Source organism: Giraffa tippelskirchi, chromosome 14, assembly GCF_054371585.1.
Source record: "Giraffa tippelskirchi isolate mGirTip1 chromosome 14, T2T-mGirTip1v1.2.pri, whole genome shotgun sequence".
Taxonomy (NCBI): domain Eukaryota; kingdom Metazoa; phylum Chordata; class Mammalia; order Artiodactyla; family Giraffidae; genus Giraffa; species Giraffa tippelskirchi.
The window spans coordinates 59,462,041-59,485,312 of record NC_137288.1 but is presented as its reverse complement, the minus strand read 5'-3'; the positions used below and the strand labels follow the sequence as shown (position 1 = coordinate 59,485,312).

At 48.3% G+C, this 23,272-nt stretch overlaps 1 protein-coding gene across 8 annotated transcripts in view; it reads left to right on the top strand.

The window, feature by feature from the left end:
* Window positions 1-23,272, top strand: part of ZBTB7C (zinc finger and BTB domain containing 7C) — a 456,655-nt gene that overhangs the window by 289,612 nt on the left and 143,771 nt on the right. For 7 of the 8 annotated variants that reach the window (XM_081563474.1, XM_081563471.1, XM_081563477.1 and 4 more), the window contains one exon: window positions 13,463-13,524. The gene's annotated coding sequence lies outside the window, so the exon portion shown is untranslated. Of the gene's footprint in view, window positions 1-2,603; window positions 2,680-13,462; window positions 13,525-23,272 lie in introns of those variants that run through there. The other variant, XM_081563475.1, reaches the window with a different exon arrangement.

Sequence of the window (23,272 nt, the reverse complement as noted above, 5' to 3'; positions counted from 1 at the left end):
AGGAAATTGGTGTTCTTCTGCCAAGAGGAAGGATGAAAGGATGATGGGTAACTCAAAGTAGCAAGTGTCCAGTACAAATGTGTTCCTCTGGAGAATATCTCTTTGTGAGATGTAGGTCCCTCCTAATTCTTTTGATTGGTTGGTTGGTTGGTTGGTTGGTTTGATGGCATTTAAGTTAAATGTTAACTTTTGCTCTGTGTGACTCATGAAATAGGGAAGGCTGGACATAGAGAAAATGACTTGATAAGGGAGGTTAAAGGGGGCATCCCACACCATATAAGGGATGTGGCAACATGAAAAAATGAAAGGCAGAGGTGAATACAAAGCCCCATTCTTAGGGTAAGTGTGTACTACTGTGACTCAGTTGGACACGATCAAAAATTTCAGCCTGGAGTGATTGAAGGACAACTCCAAGACAGTTCCCTAACTTCACCTCTCTTCCCAGCCAGCCTACCACAGATGCCGGAAATTACGTCATTAGAAACTCATCTCTGTGTAAGAAGTTCCCATGACCATTGGGAGGGCGGTACATTTGGCCATTGCCTGTCGCTAAAGCAGAAGGCCTTAGTTTGCCAAATCCTTCCTGGACAGCTGCAGCAGGAGGAGATTTGGGGTGTGGGAGGGGAAGAGGGGAGAAGTATCCAGAGGGGTGGGGCCCACTCAGCACAGGTGCGGAGGTGGGAGAAAGAGAACCAGGTGAGGACTAAGATGGGGGTGGGGTGGGGGGAACAGCACCAGGTCCTTAGTCCCCGGAGTGCTAACCTAAACCTGAGTCCTGATAAGGGGAGCACTAGACACTCTCTACATCTCAGTTAGCCAGCTTGCCAAACTCATCAGCTTGCTCCATCCCTCTGACTGATGTCCACAGCTGGAGGAACACTTGGGGGCAGGAAGGCGGCTGTCCAAAATGTCCACCATGCCTGCTCCCACCAGCTGAGCTGAATGCTTTCCTAGAGACAGCTGGCTTACTTCCCAAACCTGTTTATGCCAGTGGAACTTGCTATTGTAATTATGCAATTTAATTAAGTATTATACAAACCAATTAAATACCATTGCAAAAAAAAAAAAAACACACCAAAATTGTTTCAATGAAAACCTGGTTGAAAATTTGGAAAGACTCAAAAAAAAAAAAAAAAAAAACCTAGTTCATTTTATTTAATAAAAAAAATGCTGTTGAGTTAGATGTGGATGAAACAACTAGGAAAGGTTGGGGAAATATTCATGAAATTGAGGGAGACTTTTGCACTCAGATTATTTTGCAAGTCTATTTAGCTTCTCATTCCATTTAAGAAAACCATACTTAAACCATACTTAGAAACCATACTTCTGGCATAAGTGATTTATGCCAGAAAGACAATGAGAACAATTACATCCAGGAGATGTGAAGGTAAAGAAATGTCTTGGCTTTACATCCAAAGTTCGGTGAGTGAATATACAAACATGTAAGATCCTAAAATGTTTCAACTCATTGACCAATCATCTCAGCTAAGAGGGCTTCCTGCATTTGTGGTGGGTTTATTTGTGGCGGGCTTCATCTCCTGGACACTCACCCCCACTCGTCTGAATCAGAGGTTGGTATGCAGGGCGAGATCACACTTTTGAGCCACAGATGCTTAGTTGGCCGAGTTTCCCAAAACGGGCAGAATTTGGAGAAGCCAAGGAGAAGTAGAAAAAACAAAACAAAACTGAGGGTGGCTTCAACCTGGATCAGCCCCTCTGCTCCCTCCCAGCTGTTACCCAGCAGCCTGAGCAGTAGGTCCAGCCTGCATTGCACTCTCCCCAAACTACCCCCACCACCACCACCCCACCCTGAGAGAATAGGGAGCAGAGTGATTCCATTCATGAGACTCAAGCTCAGAGGCAGCTGATGTTTGGGTTCTTTACCTGCCCTCATGGCTGCAACCCCGGTTTCTCTATACACACCTCCTTCTCCAGCCACACCTGCTCACTCACTGCCCTGGTTATGCTTGACCACTCCCACCTATGCCTGTTTGCTAAGAGTCTCTCTTTGTAGACTGCCCTTTGCCCCGACTCTTCATATCTTCCCCTTCCTTCAAAGCTTCTGCTTACTGACTGCTGCCTCCGGAAGCCCTCCCTGATTACCCGCTGATCATACTGCATGTACTACCCTCCTCCACTTAGTCTTGACTGCTTTCTCATCTTTCCAAGACGCAGGGCAATTTTAGGTGCCGAGGAGAGATTCTCACCCAGGTTCAACCCAACACCTCCCCTGAGCTGTAACATTGGAGTTCTTCTTGAGACCCTTTCTGGATTTTATTTCAGACATTCCCACCTAACAATCACCACCCTGTAGGACTGCACAAATTTCATCAGTAAAGCCCCCACAATGGACATGGAGATTCAGGAGTATTTGTCCTAAAAAACTGATGTGGGAGAACCACGAACTTCCGAAGGGCTGTAGGACACTGGGTTCCGTTCTTGGGTCCCCAGTTCTGGAGGGAAAGCTATAGTTCAGTTCAACTCGGTTTCTTGAAAAACCTTTAAATCAGAGACTTCCTGTAAGCAAGGCACTGGGGTGGGGGCAGGGAAGAGTAAGGATGGGAGGGCCCGGAGATGAATGACACATGATGGCGCCTCCCTTCAGAGCGCTTGGGCTGGTGGGGAAGATGGCCGCGTGCCTGAGGAACTGGGACGGTGGTGCACAGAACGCCAACGGAGGTGGGGTGTCCGGGCAGACCTCTTACAGGGGGTGAGAGCTGGGGGGATGTGAGGGGAAATCGGAGGGTGGGCCTTCAAGGTGGGCGGGTGGCCAGGACGGTTCTCATACTTCACACAAATGCATGTAGTGCTTCCGACGGCCCTGGTGTGCCTGGGGGCCTCTGTCGGGATCTGAAGCCTCCTGGGAGGGGAAGCTGGGTGGTTGAGGAGACATCTTTTTCTAAGTCGTGCGGTGGGAGTTCCAGGGAAGAGTTCTGACTCAGCTTTCCCAGGCCCCAGAGGTTGGTTGGCACTGCTGGAAGGACACGTCGTGGTTGGCCTGAGATAGCCACTTTACTGTCCCCCGGTAGCTATTAACAGTGTTCCCTTTCTTTCTCAAAGTGCCCTTGTTTGGACAAGAAAAGGGAGTGTCCGTGCTGGGGGGAAGTGATGCGGTCCCAGGGGAGCAGGGGCCGCAGGGGACAGCTTTGGAGGCAGCCTTCGCCAGGTGCTCCCCTTCTGCTGTGGGGGTCACCCGTCCCCTGTCCAAACACCTGTTACACTCCCCACACTGCGTGGATCCTACTTGCCATTGTACGTCACCTGCAGGTTTGTCTTGCGTATCATCGGGGTACAGAGTAAACAGTGGAGTTTGAAAATAAAAAGTCAAATAAATCCTTTCCCCGGGGGAATCAGTTTTTTTTCTTCCACCTGAAAGGGGGCTGGGAGCATCTTTTTCTCTGACAGAAAGAGAAAGTATGTGCTAGTTGTTCAGTCATGTCTGACTCTTTGTGACCTCGTGGACTGTAACCCACCAAGCTCCTCTCTCTGTGGAATTCTCCAGGCAAGAATACTGGAGTGGGCTGCCATTCCCTTCTCCAGGGGTTCTTCCCGACCCAGGGATCCGACTTGGGCCTTCTGCATTGTAGGCGGATTCTTTACCGTCTGAGCCACTAGACAAAGCCTGGTATTAATTATTCCTATCACACTGGATGCCAGGTGAGATAGAACTTCCTGGAAAGTTCTATCAGCATGAGTGATAGGATTCAGGTCACCAGGAATAGAACAAGAGCAAGACCCACACAGGCAGGAAAAGCCACCAAGGGGGAGCCCATGGTCACTGAAGACAGAGCAGGCCTGCCTCCTGGTTCCGCCGTGTGGAGCTCCGAATGCCGCCTTTGCCAGCCTTACGTCCGTCCCCACGGGGGCTGACGAGGCAGCCTTGCTCCCAGGGCCCTCTGGTTCCCCTCCCCACATGCGTGACCACACCAGCCTCAAAATCCCAGCCCCACTAGGCAGCAGAACCAGGCCAGCAGGCAGAGTGGGCACCCCATGCCTCCCCAGACCCCATCAGCCAATGAAGTCAGGCACAGAGAACCTTCTTATTAAACTCACGAGACTCCCTTCTGTCCCTCCGCCCCTGCGGGAATTCTGCTGCCTTGAGATGCCTTCTTCACGAGCCCTGCAGACGTGAAGGCTTTGTCATGCTTTCTTCCTTGTGTTACAGAAAGAAAAAGTTTTTCCCCAGATTTGAACTGTTTTTCAACGTTACAGGGTTGAATATTCTCTATCATCCCCCTGCATCCACTCAGGTTCCACTGAACTTTCACCATCTTGCCTCACCAGCCAGAGAGTGTTGGGAAGGACCCCCTCAGTGGGTGCCCTCCTCCTTCTTTCCCTGGCAGTGTGGGCAGGGGGGCCCTGGGGGCGGGGTTCTGGACAACCATTCCCTGCTTACTCGGGCCAGGATCTGCTGGCAGCCCTGGCTCAGATTTGCCCAAGCCCAGGAACACTTCCCTGAGGCCAGACAAAAAAGAAAACATGTGTGACTGAGCAGTCGGACTGGGGCTGGTCAGCCTGACCAGAGAGATTAGGCCTTTGTTCCTTGGACAGACTCTGTCACCTCCCCTATCCTAGGCCCAGGCCCCAGCTTTGGCTTTGGTTCTCTGGGCTCAGCCCTTTTCTCCTCCTCAGGCTGTTTTAAGGTTCTAGGCCAAGGTCACAGAAGTTCAGACTTCCAAGGGGGCCATCACCCCCCAAAGCAATGACTGAAGAGGACTTGGTTGCCTTGGAAGACACCGTTCTCCAGTGACAAACTCACACTTTCCCATCCCCATCCCCCCACCTCTCTTTCCTTTCTCAATCAGAGCAGACCAACCTGGTCTGGTGCCCGGCGGGCTGGACCTCAACTCATGGGTTTCCCTGAGGTGCCTGCATGCAGGCCCCGGGGCCAAGGGCCATGCTACTGCCCTGCAGGCTGCTTGGCAATGACCACACACGCACACACATTTTTCAGCCCTTCCAAGGAGAAGCAGGGAAATGTCCATTTGTTGAGTGGGCTCTCAACACCGAGCAACATTGCATGTGCAGGTGTGTCTGGGGGAAGCCCCCCTGAATGTGCTCCCAGGGCTGGGAAAGTGGCCTCCAGACCAAATGCAAGGTCTCCCCAAAGTGTGGGGGGTGCTGCTGTTCATTCTGTTCAGCAAAACTCAGGAGTTTGCTGGAGGAAAGGGAGGCTTACCATCGGATTCTTTCCTTTCGTGGGGAAATAAAGAGGCATGCAAGTAATCACTGTTGAATTCAAGGAATGTTTATCAAGCACCTACTATATCGGCTGTTGGGAGTGGAGGAACAGAAAAGGGCTGGGTGGAGTCTGGCTTGTGGGCACTGGCCGGGTCTCTGTTTGACTCCCTTCTGGAAGGCAGTGGCGGTGAGCCTGGCACAGGGCATGTGCTCAGAAAGAGTGAGTTAAGGCTGAGTCACTGCCTGGCAGGCAGAAGTGTCCCGGTTGCTGGGGTCCGTGGCTCTGTTTGCCTCACCAGCTGAGGGTGGGGGAGTCCTGCTGGCTTGCCCCCTTGGCTTTCCCAAATAGTCTCTAGCACTTTGGACAGGCGTGGTTCTACTTCTAGTTGGAAGGACCGTGTTGGTCTCTGGACCTTCCTCCAAGACCCTAGCGTGGCACCTGGTGGCCCAGTGGGGCTCAGTGATGGGGGTGGGTACTAACTGGCCCTGAGTATTGTGTCTTTGGGTTGGTTGTTTTTTTTAACTAATAGACTATTTTTTTAGAACAGTTTTAGGTTTATAGAAAAATTGAGCAGAAGGTATAAAGTTCCCTATACCCTCTTTCTTTCCCTCCCTCCAAGTGTCTCCTACTATTAGTATCTTGCATTAGAGTGGTACATTTGTTATAATTGGTGAACCAATATTGATACATTATTGTATTTATTCTTTGATTGAAGTGTATTGTGTTTGCTTCAGGTATGCAGCAAAGTGATTCAGTTTTACATACGTATATGTATGCTGCTGCTGCTGCTAAGTCGCTTCAGTCGTGTCCGACTCTGTGCGACCCCATAGACGGCAGCCCACCAGGCTCCCCCATTCCTGGGATTCTCCAGGCAAGAACACTGGAGTGGGTTGCCATTTCCTTCTCCAATGCATGAAAGTGAAAAGTGAAAGTGAAGTCACTCAGTCGTGTCCGACTCTTAGCGACCCCATGGACTGCGGCCTACCAGGCTCCTCCATCCATGGGATTATCCAGGCAAGAGTACTGGAGTGGGGTGCCATTGCCTTCTCCAACATATATGTATATATGTATGTATATCTATATTTTTTGATTCTTTTCCATTAGTTTATTACAAGGTATTGAATATAGTTCCCTGTGCTATTAGTAATTCCTTGTTGTTAGTCTATTTGATAAATGATAGTGTGCATCTATTGATATATCATTATTAACTAAAGTCCATAGTTTACACTAGAGTTCACTCTTTGTGTTGTACAGTTTTATGTGTTTTGACAAATGTATAAAACCATGTATCTACCATTACAAGGTCACACAGAATGGTTTTGCTTCCCTAAAAACCCCCTGTGATTCACCTATTCATCTGGACTCTCTTCCCTCTGGCAGCCACTGATCTTTTTCTTATCTCCATAGTTTTGCCTTTTCCAGAAGGTCATATAGTTGAAATCATATAGTATGTAGCCCATTCAGATTGACTTCTTTCACTTAGTAATATACATGTAAGACTCCTCAGTGTCTTCATGACTTGGTAACGCATTTCTTTTTAGCACTGAGTAATAATCCATTGCATGGATGTACCACAGTTTATTTCTCTATTCACCCACTGAAAGACATCTTGATGGCCTCTTCTTTTGGCAATTATGAATAAAGCTGCCATAAACTTCTGTGTGCAGTTTTTTGTGTGGACATAAGTTTTCAGCTCCCTTGGGTGAATGCTTAAGTATGTGCTTGCCGGATCCTATGGGAAGAGCATGTCTGGTTCTGTAAGGACTAGACAAACACCAGATGGACTGTCTGTGCCATTTTATGACCTCAGGGTGGTTAATTTTAATATTAGCAGAAAAAGCAAACTGTAACCCACATAACATAGCCTCCAAAGGATCCTGGGAAGAGAAACCCCTGCCTCTCTGTCACCATAGGCCTCAGCTGACCCACCCTAGTGACAGCTCATCACCCCAGACATCTTCTCACCAGGTGCTGGGCTGCCACCGGCCCAGTAGCACTTCCCATGGGAGTGCAGTCAGCTCTCATCCAAGTGCTAGGCTCGAGCTAGGAGCTGGCACTTAGCAGGGAGTACACAGTCTGCGTTCCTCGACGGGGCTGACCTCCCAGGGAAAAGCTGGTCTCACTGTCCTCACCAGAGAATGTAGATGCCGCACCTGGTGCCACTTGCTCGTTTCATCTCTGCTTCAGCCTCGGGAGGTAGGAGGTCAGTGCCGTTATTCTGCCCATTATGCTGGTGAAAATCTAAAGCAGAGAGAGGTTAAGTCACTTGTCCAAGGTCACATAGCTGGTCAATGGCAGGATCAGTCTGGCTCTAAACCTCAAAGCATTATGGCCTCCTGGGAGCTTCAAGGCCCTGCAGCAGAGACTAATGACCTCCCTCTCCCCTGAGGGCACCTCTCACAGCCTTTACCCCTCCCTGTGAGGTAGAGCCAGTTGCTTCCAAGTCATTCCCGGAGTGGGGTTGGGGGAAGCTGGCGTCCGGCTGCCTCCATCCTGCATCAGACAGCCCCCTGCCAGCCCCGCGTGCTTGCTGAGGGTGCTGTGGGGTTCAGGGTACGGAGGACGCATGGGAACCTCCCACCACACACCGAGTATGTGCAGGCTGCAGGCTGGGAGTCTGGGACCCATGTTCTGCTTCTGGTCTTGTCCTTGGTGTGACCAGGGGTGAGCTATTTGCCCTCTCTGGACTCAGGTATCCTGGTTGTCAAGTGAGGAATTTATAGGGTTCCTCTAGCATGGACATTTGATGTTTTTCAAAAAGCCATTAGAGACCCTGAGAAGAACAACGCCAATTTTCTGTCACATGCTGATTGTAAGTGCTGTGGCAGTTCTTAGAAGAGAGAGGTTAGTGCCAATTTAAAAAAACAAGGAAAAAGATTTCATGAATTTGCGTCAGCGCTCAAGGCAGCATCTCTACAAAGGTGCTAGTGAGAACAAGGATGTTTATCCATGAGCAGAAAGGCCACAAGGGGCCAAGGTCACGTCTACAGCAGGCTCTGACCTGTACCCCAGTCTGGGGCTGCCTCCTCTTGGGTGTCCAGGGCCAAACATAGCCTGACCCACAGGCACTGTTTCATTCTGGGCCTAGACTTTCACAGTCCCCAAACTATGCAGTCCTCTGCCTGGGTTCTTCTGGTTGACATCATGCAGGTGAGATTTCATACTAAACTCGCAGGCCTTGAGGGAACACCTGGAAAAGGCTCTGAACCCGAGGACTTGGTTTGAGCAAGGATGCTTGTGAGCTGCATGCTTCTGAGAAGGTCACTCAGCTTCTCTGTGCTTCCATCTTTCTGACTGTATAGTGTCGTGGAGGGAGTTTGCAGGCAGGGACCACACCTTTTCTTGTGTGCATCCCCACAGGTAGCAAGACCCTGGCATACCGCCAATGCTCAGTAACTGATTAACTCTATCCCACTTGCCAGACAGGTACGTGGGAAAACACTTTTTTAAATTATAAAGCATCACACAAGTGTTCAGTTCAGTTCAGTTGCTCAGTCGTGTCCGACTCTTTGCACCCCATGAACTGCAGCACGCCAGGCCTCCCTGTCCATCACCAACTCCCAGAGTCCACCCACACCATGTCCATTGAGTCAGTGATGCCATCCAACCATCTCATCCTCTGTCATCCCCTTCTCCTCCTGCCTTCAATCTTTCCCAGCATCAGGGTCTTTTCAAATGAAAAGACTTCAGCTCTTCGCATCAGGTGGCCAAAGTACTGGAGTTTCAGCTTCAGCATCAGTCCTTCCAATGAACACCCAGGACTGATCTCCTTTAGGATGGACTAGTTGGATCTTCTTGCAGTCCAAGGGACTCTCAAGAGTCTTCTCCAACTCCACAGTTCAAAAGCGTCAATTCTTCAGTGCTCAGCTTTCTTTATAGTCCAACTCTCACATCCATACATGACTACTGGAAAAACTATTGCCTTCGCTAGATGGACAAAGTAATGTCTCTGCTTCTTAATATGTTGTCTAGGTTGGTCAAAACTTTCCTTCCAAAGAGTAAGCATCTTTTAATTTCATGGCTTCAATCACCATCTGCAGTGATTTTGGAACCCAAAAAAATATAGTCAGCCACTGTTTCCACTGTTTCCCCATCTATTTGCCATGAAGTGATGGGACTGGATGCCATGATCTTAGTTTTCTGAATGTTGAGATTTAAGCCAACTTTTTCACTCTCCTCTTTCACTTTCACCAAGAGGCCCTTTAGTTCTTCTTCACTTTCTGCCATAAGGGTGGTGTCATCTGCATACCTGAGGTTATTGATATTTCTCCCGGCAATCTTGATTCCAGCTTGTGCTTCCTCCAGCCCAGCACACAAGTGTTAGTTAATATTAATATCGGAGTTAGTCACTCAGTCGTGTCCAACTCTTTGCGACCCCATGGATGGTAGCCCACCAGGCTCCTCTCCATGGGATTTCCCAGGAAAGAATTGGAGTGAATTGCCATTCCCTTCTCCAAAGAATCTTCCCAACCCAGGGATCGAACCCTCGTCTCTAATATTAGTACGAGCACTAAGCTGTTAGTTTCCTAGTTCCAAGTCACAGTTAGTCTTCCTATTGCTTCTGAAAGCCAGGAGCAATCAGAGAAGAGGTCCTAGATGCTTGTGGCCACACATTTGCAGACCTATGTGGGCCTCCCACCTTCTCAGTGTCTGTACGCTCAGGGAGGAGAGAAGAGGGGATGAGAGTGGAGAAAGGGAGGGAGGTCGGACTGCACAGCCTGGTCAAGGGCCAAGCGTTTCTCCACATGACAGCGGGCTGGAGCCAGACCCTCAGCACCTTGACCTCTGGTTCCGTCTCTCCTCAGGGAGAGCCAGGCGTGCGCTCCCTGCAGAGGCCTGGCCCTGGACAGATGGCACCGACTGGTCATGGAGCCAAGGGCTGGGGAGATGGAGTCTGGGTGATGATGTCCTTTGGCCCATTTCCAGCCCTTCCTGGAGATTCGAGGAAACAAGTCATTAGTCTGGAGTGTTCCTTAATGAGAGCAAGGCAGCCAGATTGTTGGGTTTGAGAGCCCCCAGGTCAGTGTCCAGGAAGGCACCTGAAATCATTAAGGACCTTTGGCTGGCTGAGGGGCCATGAACTTGAACCTTATTTCTCCAGAGGTGAAGGGGTGCCCAACATTTGGGAGGATGGATGGGGTGAGGGATGGGTAACTATTAGCTTGGAAAGTTGATAGCTTCACATTCTCACCACAGACCATAATTGTGGGAAGGGACCTTCGTGATCACTCCCTTAACTAGCAGAGGAGAAGACCAAGGCTCAGAGAGGAAACAAGGCTTGTCAGGAGGTCCCATCAGACTCTTCTTGTCTCACAAGCCTGGATTTTTTTCAGGTCTTTATTGAATTTGTTACAGTATTGTTTCTGCTTTCTGTTTTGGTTTTCTGGCCACTGTCGAACCCGCACCCCTGCATTGGAAGGCGAAGTCTTACCCACTGGACTGCCAGGGAAGTCCTAAGCCTGGATGTTTTCTCCTTTTTTTTCCCCCTCGTAACATTATTTTTTGAGGCTTAAAGCACATTCCAAGAAAAAAAAAAATCAGGATACAGAAAAAAAAAAAATTATCCATGCTATTTATTCACTCTCACTCCCAGAAACTGTTAGCTCTAATGACCTTTCCAAATTAATAAAATCTGTAAATGTTCAATTGTTTATTTCGCACACTGAGTTACACCTCTAAATGGCCGGAGGGACCCGCTCGCCCGCCTGGAGTATTTAGCTCGAGGGTTCTGCAGCCAGCAGGTATGCTCTCCACCTCAGGCAGGGAGCTGTGCCCGGATTCCCTGGGAGAGGAGGCCCGGCCTGTTTTCCCTCCCAGAGCTTTGAGGGAACAGCACACGGTGTGCTCAGAGCCTGTGGCAGACAAAAAATGTTAGTGACGATCCTGGTCCAAAGGTCCTTCCAGGGAATTTAGGGGAGAGACAAACCCTTCAAACATGAATATAGAATCGTTCCCAAACAAGTGCTCGATTGTGGCCCTGTGACGTTTGCAGAACGTAGATCCACTAGAAAGAGTTGGATTCGGTTCGGTGGAGGCCATAGGAAAGGGCTTTCTAGGCAGGGAGCAAGGAGTGAGAATGAGACCATGTGCCTGGGGGAGGAAGCCGGTCCCGGGTATGGGGGATGGGACTGGCTGGGTGGACGGGGTCCCCACTCTGGGTGGTGATGGGGTTCATACTCCAAGAAGTGGCCACAAGGAGATCCTGTTTCTTATGCTCAGACACCTCCATCTCTGATGATGCTGCATGAACGCCATGTTTGCAAGCCATGGATTTCCCTGGCCCAGAGTCACACAGCCCAGTGTGTCCTTGAGTGAGAAAAGCTGTGTTACCACAGGAGGATCTTTTTTTTAATTGTGGTAAAATATACATAAAATTTACCATATTAACCACCTTTAAGTGTATAGGTTAGTGGCTTTTTTTATTCACATTGTTGTGCAACCATTGCTACCATACGTCTCTAGAACTTTTTCATCTTCCCCAAATTGAACACTAGCTCACCATTACCCCCTCTTCCCAGCTCCTGTTAACCTCTCTATTCTACTTTCTGTCTCTATGAATTTGACTACCCTGTGAGTGAAGTGTGAAAGTCGGCTCAGTCATGTCCGACTCTTTGTGACCCCATGGACTGTAGCCTGCCAGGCTCCTCTGTCCATGGAATTCTCCAAGCCAGAATACTGGAGTGGGTAGCTGTTCCCTTCTCTAGGGGATCTTCACAACTCAGGGATCGAACCCAGGTCTCCCGCATTGCAGGCAGATTCTTTACCATCTGAGCCACCAGGGAAGCCCGGATACCCATATGAGTAAACTCATACAACATTTGTCCTTTTGTCTTATTTTCACTTACCATAATGTTCTCTGGTTCATCCATGTTGTAGGATATATCAGAATTCCCTTCCTTTTTAAGTCTGAGTAACATTCCGTCATATGCATGGACCACATTTTGTTCACCCATTTGTCCAATGGACTCTTGGGTTTCTCCCATCTCCTGCCTATTGTGAGTGATGCTGCTATGAACATAGGTGTGCAAATATCTGTTTAAGTCCCTTACAGGATGATTTTGAGCTTTTAAAAACAAGTGCTTTGGGCTCTCAAATCATCAGGGGTGATCAACTGACCCTCACTGCTATCACTCCATGAGGAACAGATTGTCAGCTTGCCGTTTCCCACGCGTGAAGGCTCTTCTGCCTTGAGCAGAGCTCTTCATTATCCTCTGCCAGGGACACAGATTGCAGGCTGGACTCTGAGTACACCTGGCCTTTCCCCACACCATGCTAAGCAGCTTCCGTCTGCATGCTAGCCAGTGTCAAGGCCTCTTTGCCTTCACTTCTTATCCTGAAATGCACCAGTCATGTTGAATTTGTCTCTCACTGAGGTAGCAGATGCTCTGCACTCTTGCTTGGTAAGTTCTTTCTCCTACCCTCTAAAATGTATTTAGCCACTATTGTTAAAGCCACGGGAAATCACACAGGCATAGTGCTCCCTTCTGGTCCTGGGTCCTCCCCACCTCCTCCAAAAATCTCTTCGAACGCTGCCGAAGAACTAAAAGACATCCTGTCTTGAAGCATCACTACCGCTGGCCGTTAATTGCCTCTACAGATCCCAAACTCACCTAAAACACATTAAAGTGGTGACATGCTCAGGCAGAGAGGCAGGAGAACGCACAGTTCAGGTTGGCATTGTCATTAACTCAAGTCTTTGATGTCAACTCCCTCCCGCACAGAACGTCCTTCCTGGCCCTCCAGTCAACCTCCGAAATGCATTTTCTGGCCTTTGTTGGTTTGTGTCAGCTCTTGAACATTATTTAAATGTAGTTTGGGGCCCATGCGTGCAATTACCATTGTGTTATTATTCAGAACCAGATTGTTAAGATTCAGGCAGCTGTACAAGGAGATGCCCTGTGCTGTGAGGTCCAATTTAGGAGGGCCTTCCGAGCTGGCGCGCAGGGTTGCTAGGCAACCCCATGCTACAGAAGAGGAGGCCTCACTCCGAGTGGGAAGAAGCCCAGCGCCTTCAGGGAATTGGAGGCAGTGGTCAATCTCAGACTGGCATGGCGCCGGGGAGGGGGAGGGAGGCGACGTGGGCCGAACCCACGGCTGGAGGAGGGGGGATCTTGCCAGGGGCGCCCACCCAACTAGCACGCGGTGTTCCTGGGAGGGGAGAGTGCTGCTGGGAGTGAGAACGCAGAGAAGGTGCAGAAGCCAGAGGTCGGCCAGGAAACTGCTGAAGGATACCCAGAGCAGATGCTAATATGCTTCTCCATCCCTTTCTTCTCTTTGCAGGAAATGAGCAGGTTTGCACAGAAACTGCTGGCCTGAAATTTAAGAAGAAGACGTGGTCGCTTGTGAGTCTCAATTTTGCTTTCTTCGGTCTGTGGTTTGACAGTGTTCCTGGGAAGTGGATGGGTTTACCCGTTTGGGGAAGGGAACGTGACCTGGATGGAGTCGGGCTTTTGGTTCTTCTGCAAGGTGCCTCTGGCTGGTGGGATTGGACCCAGGGACGGAAGGCTGTGAAGGCTCATGGTCTCAGACCCGGCTCTGCCCTCTGAGTGGAGGATGCGTCCACTGGCTCATGGTAGAGAGCAGCTCTCTTGGGGTCGATTGGTGTGTGAGGAAAGCAGGACTCCTTTGGTATGAGGATGACATGGTTTTTTTTTTAAATTTTTTGCCCTGGGGCCACGAACAGTTTGCACAATTCCAAGTTTGCTGCTAGGGTGATCTTATTTAGAACAGTAAATTGTCATACAGGCCATTTAGCAGTGTGTTAAACTGAGAGCAATCATATGACCCAGTCCATTACTCAATCTGGGAATATTATTAATTCGCCAGGCGCCTGGCACTATCTGGTGGCTCTGAGAAATAAGAGAAGCTGCAGGTTCAGGCTCTGTTTTGGAGGAATGGTCAGTCCAGTGTGGGAAGAGAAGACATCTGCCCATGAAACCATGAAAGAACTTTATGAAAGGGCATACATCCTGCTCTGGCCTGTATGGCACAGGCAGTAATGCTGATGATGGGAGTGGTTAGGGAAGGCGTCCTGGATAAAGGGAGAGCTGAGCTGGGCTCATGGAGGAGGGAGGCTGTTCCAGGGAGAAAGGAACAAGGATGAGGCCCCAGGATGGGAACACCCAATGGCTTACGTGGAGGATGTTGTAGACATGGGTCTAATGGGGAGGGAAGGAAATGCTGGTGACACTGGGCAGGGCCAGATGGTATGGGGCTTGAAATGCCTTCATGAATAGTCCACAAAGAATCAGGATAGCAAGTATCCCTAATCTATGTAAGTAAAATTAGGTTTCTGCCAGTTTATGACTCATTACGTGGAAAAGACTATATGGGTTTTTCAACCAGTTGGAAGTTGTATTCGAGATTAACATAGACACTGGGTAGATTACAGGAAATTCACATTGGGGATACTCCTTGTATCTCAGTGAGAGAGAGAGAGATAGAGAGAGAGAGATTCAACCTTCTCCAGACAACTGCAACTGAGGGTCATGAGACCATGATGGGGACACACCCTAAGCTTCAGGTGGACAGTCACCAGGACAGTGGCCCCCATGTCCACTTGCTTTTGCCTGGAGTTGCTTCTTATGCAGGGAGCTCCAGATACTATGCCCAGGGTGAGGAGCAGCTAGGGTATATTTATTTAACACAGGTTAATTATTTGTTCCAAGCAAGCAGAGGATACTTGCTTGTTCTGAATGTCAAGAACAACCGGTATTTATGTAGTGTTCCCAATTTGCAGCAGATCTGACGGTACTACCTCATCTGAGCCTCACAAAGGCTCTGTCAGGTAGTGCCATTTTGCAGATGAGGAAATCGAGGCTCGAACAGCTTCAATATTTCGTTCGAGATTACTCAGCAGGTCGAGCCGATGTTCATACTGACTTTCCACTGTGCACCGCTGCATGTCTGATTATGGAGCAGGCCTCCTGGGTCTGCTCCTACCTCCTGCTCATTTGTCCTGGGGAAGAAGAGAGCTGTGCAGTCTCACCAGGTCTAGCTGTGGGAACTCTGTTCCGAATGGTCACCGTTTTGCTGTGCTGCCTTTCATGGAACGTATGGTATCAGACTGGTGGTTTGACTGGGCAGGAAATTGGTATTGGTTCTGCTCTCAAAGAGGAAGGCTCATGTGTGCTTCTACCACCAGGGGCAAGCCTCTGGAAAGATACAGGAAGGCTGCATTTAACTGATTTAGGTTGGATTCTCTAGAAGCAGAGCCTGAGACAAGGATTCAGGCACATGTGATGTAGCAAAAGAGAGCGTTAGGGAAAGCTTATAACGGAGGGAGGGAAGCAGGGTCAGGAAGGAGGAGCTGAGCAAAGGTGTATCAGAGCAAGTCTCTTCTTGATTGGGTGCCCAGAGGAAAGAAAGGGGTCTGAGTGGGGCATTGGTCACAGTTACTACTCTGCCATGAGCATCAGTGCTGTGAAGATAGCCAAATGAAATCTTCACCTGACCTGGCAGTAATTTTCATTGCATTTTAAGATTATCGGTATTAAAATAGAAATCGATGGTGTCAAAATCTGTCTTCACTGAAATAACTATGTGCTTTTTTAAACTATAATTTTATTCTTAATAGGTAATACAGTTCCATGGCCCTAAATGCAAAAGTATAAAAAGTATGCTGTGAAAAATCTCCTTCTCACCTCTGTCCCAAGCAGCCTGGCTCCTCCTCTGCTGACAACCAGTATTACCCAGATTTGGGGTTACTTTACAATGACAGTCTATACACACCAAGAGTGGTGCAGTTTAGATTTCAAAGTTTTGGTCAGTCCAATTGCAGTATAGTAAGACACCACCCACTTGGTCCTTAAGAATCAGCAGAACTGGGTCTATTCCAGAATCAGTTGAGCTGAGATGTACCTTTTATTTGGAGAGAGAGCATTTCATCAAGTCAGTTCTCAGTGAAATGTTCAAAAGACATAAAGCTTTTATAAACATTTCCAAACCCCTTAGAGTTACTATGTAAACAATTGATATAAGAATTGAAAATTGTTATTTCCTCATTAAAGCAAATCACCTATAAAGAGCTTGAGATGCTGTGTTACAGCCCTTGAAATTCCCAAATATTTTAAATAATATAAACTTTCATGAAATACACTCGTTCAAATCGTTGCATTTATCACCTAATGTTATTTGCATATCATTTGATGACTTACTGAAATGTGTACTGTTTCTAAAGTGTGTTTAGGTCTACTGCAGTGTCAGCACCTTGTGAGTTCTCACTGTGGTTTCCTTTTACGAATTTACTTTACTATTAATGTGTAATCTGGAGATACTTTCCTCAACATAGGAGTGGGTCAGTGATGGCGTAGGCTCCATTGTTGGTGAGCTCCCTGCTGGAGAAGGTGTTGAAAGAACAGCTGGGTCATCTGTCAGCAAAGTCACGAAGGAAGTCTATCCTCCGTGACAGGCAGGTTTAGAAGACTTTTAAGTTGCTGTCATAGCTGGGTCTGGTCTCTGTGGCTTCGTTATCCTTACTCCCTTAGAGGTCATTTACCTCGTGTGAAATGCAGGCTATTGGGCTCATACTGCACACTTAACTTCTAAATTTTTGTTCCACAGGTTTTATGCCTATAAATGTCCACATGGAACTTACTGTGTGATCTCATAGGCCTGGCATGTATGTTTTCCTCTTTCCCGCTCTCTGTCGTGTTTACACTCTCTCGTGGGTCACAAGAAAATCCACTAACTTGTATCCGACCTGTTCAAGCCCCAAGACAGGTTTGGTGACACACCCACAAGGCAATGAAAAAAAAAATCTCATTTCCGTCCAAGAAATAGAATCATTATCTTGATTGAAATAATATCTTTCCTCAACCTGCAACCAGATAAAGCATCAAATTGGTGGAGTTTCCTTATCACTGCACAGAGTTAGAAGGACCCAGAATAATGGCCTGTCAGCAACTGCTGGGGGTGTGGGGTGGTGTCTGTGAGGCAGAGGCCACATCTCCTGGACTGATGTGGATTATTTGATGTCTGGTGTGAAGCAATTAATGACAATTATTATTATAGTAACAGAGAAGGTACTGTGGTGCCTAGAACTGGGAAAGCAATAAATGCAACTGCTACTATGATTATGGTGGTGGTATTTCATTAAGTAACATCTAACGCATATGGACAATGGTAGGAGTGACTAAAAGCTGTAGATGATTTAGGATGTAGACTTTGGGGATATGACTGTTCTAGAATCCTATATTCGCTGACCTGAGAGTTCCAGGACTGCAGTCAGAGTAAGGGGGTGACTGGGTCTTAGCTTGGGGTGAACAAGCAGAGGACAGCAAACCAACACCTTTGGGAAGAAAAATGGAAGACCTGTGGGCAAGGAGGCAGGGGGTCTGGGTTCCAGCCCAGACCCACCGCTGTCACCATGCAGTTAGGGCTTCGGGGTTCTGGGCTGCCTACCATTCCAACAGGGTTACATGGAGGTATCAGGAGAAGGAGGCAAGGTGATGTGTGTGCAAAGTCCAGGGCACTACCTGTTCTCAGTGTCCCTGTTCCCCATCCACCGAGAGGTGCAGCTCTGCTATCTGCCGGGCATTTTTGAGGGCTTATTCTGTGACAGATGTATTCTAACATTTTACATGTATTAGCTCACTTAACCCTCCCAACACTCTTACACATTAGAGACTTCCTTTTACAGGTGAGGAGAAGCAGAGAGGTTCAGTAACTTGCCCAGGGTCACACAGTCAGTCAGTGGTAGAACAGGGATCTAAAGCCGAGCAGTCTGGTTGGAGCTCTTGAAAACTTAAAATAAGACTAAATAATACAGTTCAAACCTGTGGGGCTTTTACCAAATGTTAAACAACTAGAATCCCGTGATGGGGGAAATAATAATAATAGTGCTGATGATGACATCTTCATGATATCCCAGGAGGCATAGAGGTGGTTCTTGTGGCAGAAGTGGAACACAGTGGAATTCTAGCCAAGGTTCCTGATCTTGGGCACCTGGTAACTCACATCCTCTTTTGGCTTGGGATCCAGCCAAGCTGTCCCCAGCTGCAAGCACACAGTAGGGCACCAGCATATGTGGGACCTGCCCCATTGGCTTTTTCCCAGTCTGGTCCATTCCCCCCATCTTCCTGCAGAGCCCTCCCAGGCCCTGGGGGCCGTGCTGTTTGCCAAGACTTCCCCAGAGGAGGGAACCATCCCCCTACACCCCACCTCACTCCTGCTTCACTCCCTCTCTCCCCAGGCACATCGTAAGTGAAATGAAAGCCCATATCTTCAGAATCTTATTTTCAAGAGGAGTGCTGGCCTGCCAGTGAGCGTTCCTGATTACCATGGTAATCACCAGCTTAATGGAGTGATTTTATAATATATTTCCATCAGAAATATGAACAGGTGTGCAAGGGAAATCAACATTTATCAACAAGATAGGTCTTGGGAGATTAATAATGAATTTAGGATGGCTCAAGGAAACAAAAGGAAGAAAGAAAGAATTCCTACTTTTACTTGCAGTCAAGATCCTTCCAGCCTTATCTCTGACCATTTCCCACCTCATCTCACTCCCACCCCCACCTATGAGCTTTTCACTCACAGTTTTCCTTGCCCTTCCCTCTCCTCTCTCCTTTTCAGTCCATAACCATCTGTCAAAGCCCAGCTCCTCCAGGAAGCCTTGTTTGGTTTACTCAGCCTCCAAGAATCTCTGCTTTCTCTGTCCCTTGGCAGCCCCTCACTGGGTCTGTGTAGCCTCCCTCTCTCCTAAGTCAGCTAGGAGGACCCCCAAGGGAACTATACTCATCCATGTTGCAACCCAGGTCAACAGGCACAGACCCTGCTGAGCCAACTCTTATCAGCTGGGGGCTCTGGTTCCATCCATGGTTCTCAAGGATAATGAGCCTCCACTGAGCTAAGAACCTCACTGTCTTCCTCAGGGCCCGATTAAAAACCCCACCATGATACCTCTCAGTGACTCTAGAGCTTGGAGTGCTGAAATCCAGACTGGTGTGTACCTGCAAGATTAAAAGAATTCCTTGGCATTGTGGTCCGTCTTCCAGAGATGAAGGTTGCAGTGGGGAATCCAAGGAAGCTTGCAAAGCAGTTCTGATCTCTGAGCCTCGGGTTCTGTGAATCATCACTTTCCTCCCTCCCATACAAAAATCAGTTCCAGTTCTGGATCTGGGAAACCACACCCCTGCGACCAGGAGGGGCATTCCCGCTCTGCTGAGGCCACCCTGGGCTCCAAGGAGGCATAGGGGGTCAGAGGTGGGGGGGGTGCCCTCTAGTGCTGGGTGGGGCCGAGGAAGAGGCAGCCTTGCCTGTCTGGCCCTGGACCTTCGTCCTGGGCTCACAAGTGTCTCAGACCCAGCACGTCAGGGTTTGTCATTGGTGTGAGCAGGAGACCAGAGGGACTTGCCAGAGGCCTTGGCATGAAAGGCCTTCTTCACTTTCAAGCAGGACAATGCATCAGAGGAGTCGCCGGGCCCACTCTGATGGTGTGAGAGGCATTAGCTAATATTTTGATTTTAATAGAATGAATAATAAAGAGCCCGCCTGTCTCTTGGAACTAATTTTGAAGAACGAGTTCTGCCACACGTTCCTCTGGTTGAATCAGGCTCCGAAAGAATGGATAACAAAAGGTTTAACCAAAAAGAAAAGGCATTCCTCCACCAACTTTTCTCTCTTTTAATTCCCTTCTTGTAATGCGTCTCAGTTAACAGTAACTTATGAAAAGATGAAATAGAGTTGGAACAGGAGGCCCTGAGCCTCAGAAGAGGGCTCGAGCGGCAGCCCTTGCTTTTGTTCTGCAGCATGAATGGCTTCGTGGTGGGTCCCCTCACTGAGCCGGGTGCGCGGGCCTCGAGGGCAGACATGTACAACAGTCTCTGGGTGGGGTGGCGGCGGGGGGCAGAGGGTGCCTGGCCTCCCTCCACAGGTGTCTGCTGAAGGCAGGGGCTGGCGGGAAGTGGGTGGCAGACTCAAAGTTGAGTTGAGTCCAAAGGCCTGTGCAGGATATAGGGGGCTCCCAGGCCCCAGTGCAGTGCCCCGGGGCTATTGACACTGAGATTGAAGGGGCCAGGGCGGTGAGGGTGCTGAGAGCAGAGGCAGTGAGGGTGCTGTGGAGGGGACCACCTCGCCGGGCCGTGACCTGAGGGGCCCCTGAAGACAGAGAGACAAGGCATTAAACAGCCAACCTCCCTCTCTCCCTCCCTGCAGGCTCCTCTGGGGCCTCCACTGGCTGAACCAACAGGAAGTGGGGCAGAGGGCAAGGGGCCATGGCTGCAGGCTGTAGGGGCACAGCACAGCTTGTGGGCAGAGCCAAGTGCCAGGGGCAGAGTGAGCCCAGAGGGGCAACTGGGGACAGCACCACAGCGCCTCTGCCCTCACGACATCCCGGGGGAAGAGGGGAGGCCCAGCATCCTTGTCAGGGTCTAGAGTCTTGGGGTTCTATTTCAGGGCCTCCAGGGAAGTCCCCGGCCTCTTCTCCAGGGACCACCATATTTTTCACCAGAACATACTGTCACTGCAGTCCTGCTGGAGAGGGGCGCTGGGGCCAGGCTGAATCCACACTGAAATGCCCCGTCTGATGCCTCACTGGAAGGAGCTCCAGCAAGAGAGCCACCAGGAGTGGGCCCTGAAGAAAAGTAGGGGTCAGGGCCAGAGCAAAGGGCACAGAGGCTCAGCCTGGCAAAGCCTCGCCTGGGACAGTGCCTGTTTGGGGTCACAATCTTGCGAGAGCCTCTGCTCCCCGCCCCCAACTATGGGTGTTGGAGCCACAGGCAGCTCTCAGCTCTGCTCCCCTCAGAGCTCAGGGTGATCCTGCCCTTCCCACGGCTGGCAAGCATAATCTGAGAGTGAAGCCTGGCCAGCACAGCGTCTCAGGTATCCAACAGCCCATGAGGTGGAAGCACAGACAGAGATGTGAGGCCCTTGCTCAAGGCCACACTGAACCCAGATGGCTTCATTTCTGAGCTGCCCCCTGGTCTGGCTGCCTGCCCAGGGTCTTCTGGCAGAGGAGGGTCTGCACCTGCAGAGAAGGGAACGTCATTCAAGTGTTGGAACTTCCAATTAAAATTGTTTTATTAGGAAATAATTTCAAGTTAAAGAGAAACTGCAAAAAATAAAAAGAAGACCCTTACATCTTTGTATTCTAGACCCATCTATTGTTAGAAACTTACCCCATTCCCTTTATAATCTTTGCTCTCTCACTGTATCAACTGTATCACTTGTATCTCTCTCTCTCTCTCTCTCTCTCTCTCTCACACACACACACACACACACACACACACACATTTTGTCTGAACCACTTGAGGGTGTTACCCCTAAATACTTCAGTGTTTTCTAAGGATAGGCGTATTCTCTAGCATAATCATAGTATGGCTGATCAATGCATGTAACATGAATGCATACTTTTATCTAATTACCAGTCTACCTGTTGTGTTTTGATTTCATCAGTTAAGCTCATGATGCGCTTTATGGCACGTTCCTGTCCACTGAGGATCCTGTCTAGGGTTGGATGTTGCTTTGTTATGTCTCTTTGGCATCCTTTAATCTGGAACATTTTTGCAGCCTTTCTTTGTCTTTTAGGACTTTGAGATGTGTAAAGGATACAAATGCTCCCGTACTTTCCATAAAATGTTCCTCATTTTGGATTTGTTTGATGTTTCCTTGTCATTAGACTCAGGTTATACATTCTTGGCAGACGCCTGCCTGCACTACCTTGGGCTCTTCTCAGGCAGTCACACCAGGAATCACTCACTGGTCCCCACTCGTGATGTTGATTTTGATCTGCCAGTCAAGGTATTGCCAATTTCTCCACTATATGAGGATCATTGTTTTTTCTCCCTTAAAACTAGCATGCAGTCTATAGGAAGACTGCAATTATTCAAGTCCCTACTCTTCATGGATGTAGTATCCATTGATGACTCATGCCTGATCCCATTGTTAACACGATGGTTGCTACAAATCAATGCTTTTCCAGCTTCAGCATTACCTACATGTTTGCCAGTTGGCCCTTGGCGTTCTACTGTAACAGTAGAATTTATTTGTGCTGCAAACAGTATGCATTTACTATTGTAAGCAATAAAATGTATTTACTTGTCTGTCTGGTGAATTTCTGCTTTTCCAAGAGTTTATTAATATTATTTTCCACTGTACTCAATTATTTTGGGGATTAAGCTGCCCCAGAGTCGACCTCTAAGTTGACTCTCATGATATTTTGATATGTCACCAGCCCTGTTATGGAGCACTTTCTTGCTCTCTAGCATAACAAGAGGTTCCAGGCTCATCTTGTATCTGCCTGGTGCTAGCCCTGCAATCAATCATTTCTCTGAGAAGCCTTGCTTCCTGTTAGTGGAGAATGGTATTAGAGACCAAGATCTGGGCTCTGAGTGTGCTCACGGCTACTGATTGTCTTTGCTTCTTGGCCCTTTTAAGGGATAGAACTAGAAAATATAAGCATGCATAAACACATAAACATAACTTTCTTTTTTTTTTTTGAGAGTTCTTTTTTTTTTTAGTTTATTTTCTATTTTTTAACTTTACAATATTGTATTTGTTTTGCCATACATTGACATGAATCCACCATGGGTGTACATGTTTTCCCCTTCCAGAACCCCCCTTCCACCTCCCTCCCCATAAGTTTCATAATACATGTATACACACATGCACATAGACACGCATATACATTTACATATTCATATGTGAGACATTATGAGTCCACAGTGGTACTTCCAAATCCAATCTACCTCCACAGGATTGCTTTTTGTCTTACCCCATTCCATATTTGCATGTTTTTCTTCCATAGTGAAAACTCAGATTCCCCAAACCGTCAACACATTCACTCACTCACTTAATTCTGTGTTAAATCTAAAATAGCATCAGAATTGTTTCACCTACACTGCTACAGTCAACAAATCTTGTTCTCTTACACCAACCCATCTCTGCTGTTAGATTTTATTTACTTTTTTTTAATTTTCATTCAATTTTAGGGATTTTCCCCTTTCCATTCTTACTGATTTAATTTTTTTTTTTTTTAAATCGGTTGAATTCTAACATCCTTTCAAAAGTCAGAACTACACAAAAAGGTATACTAGGAAAACACTCTCTCCTGTGTTCCTTCTACCCCATCTCCCCCTGGTAGGAAGTCAT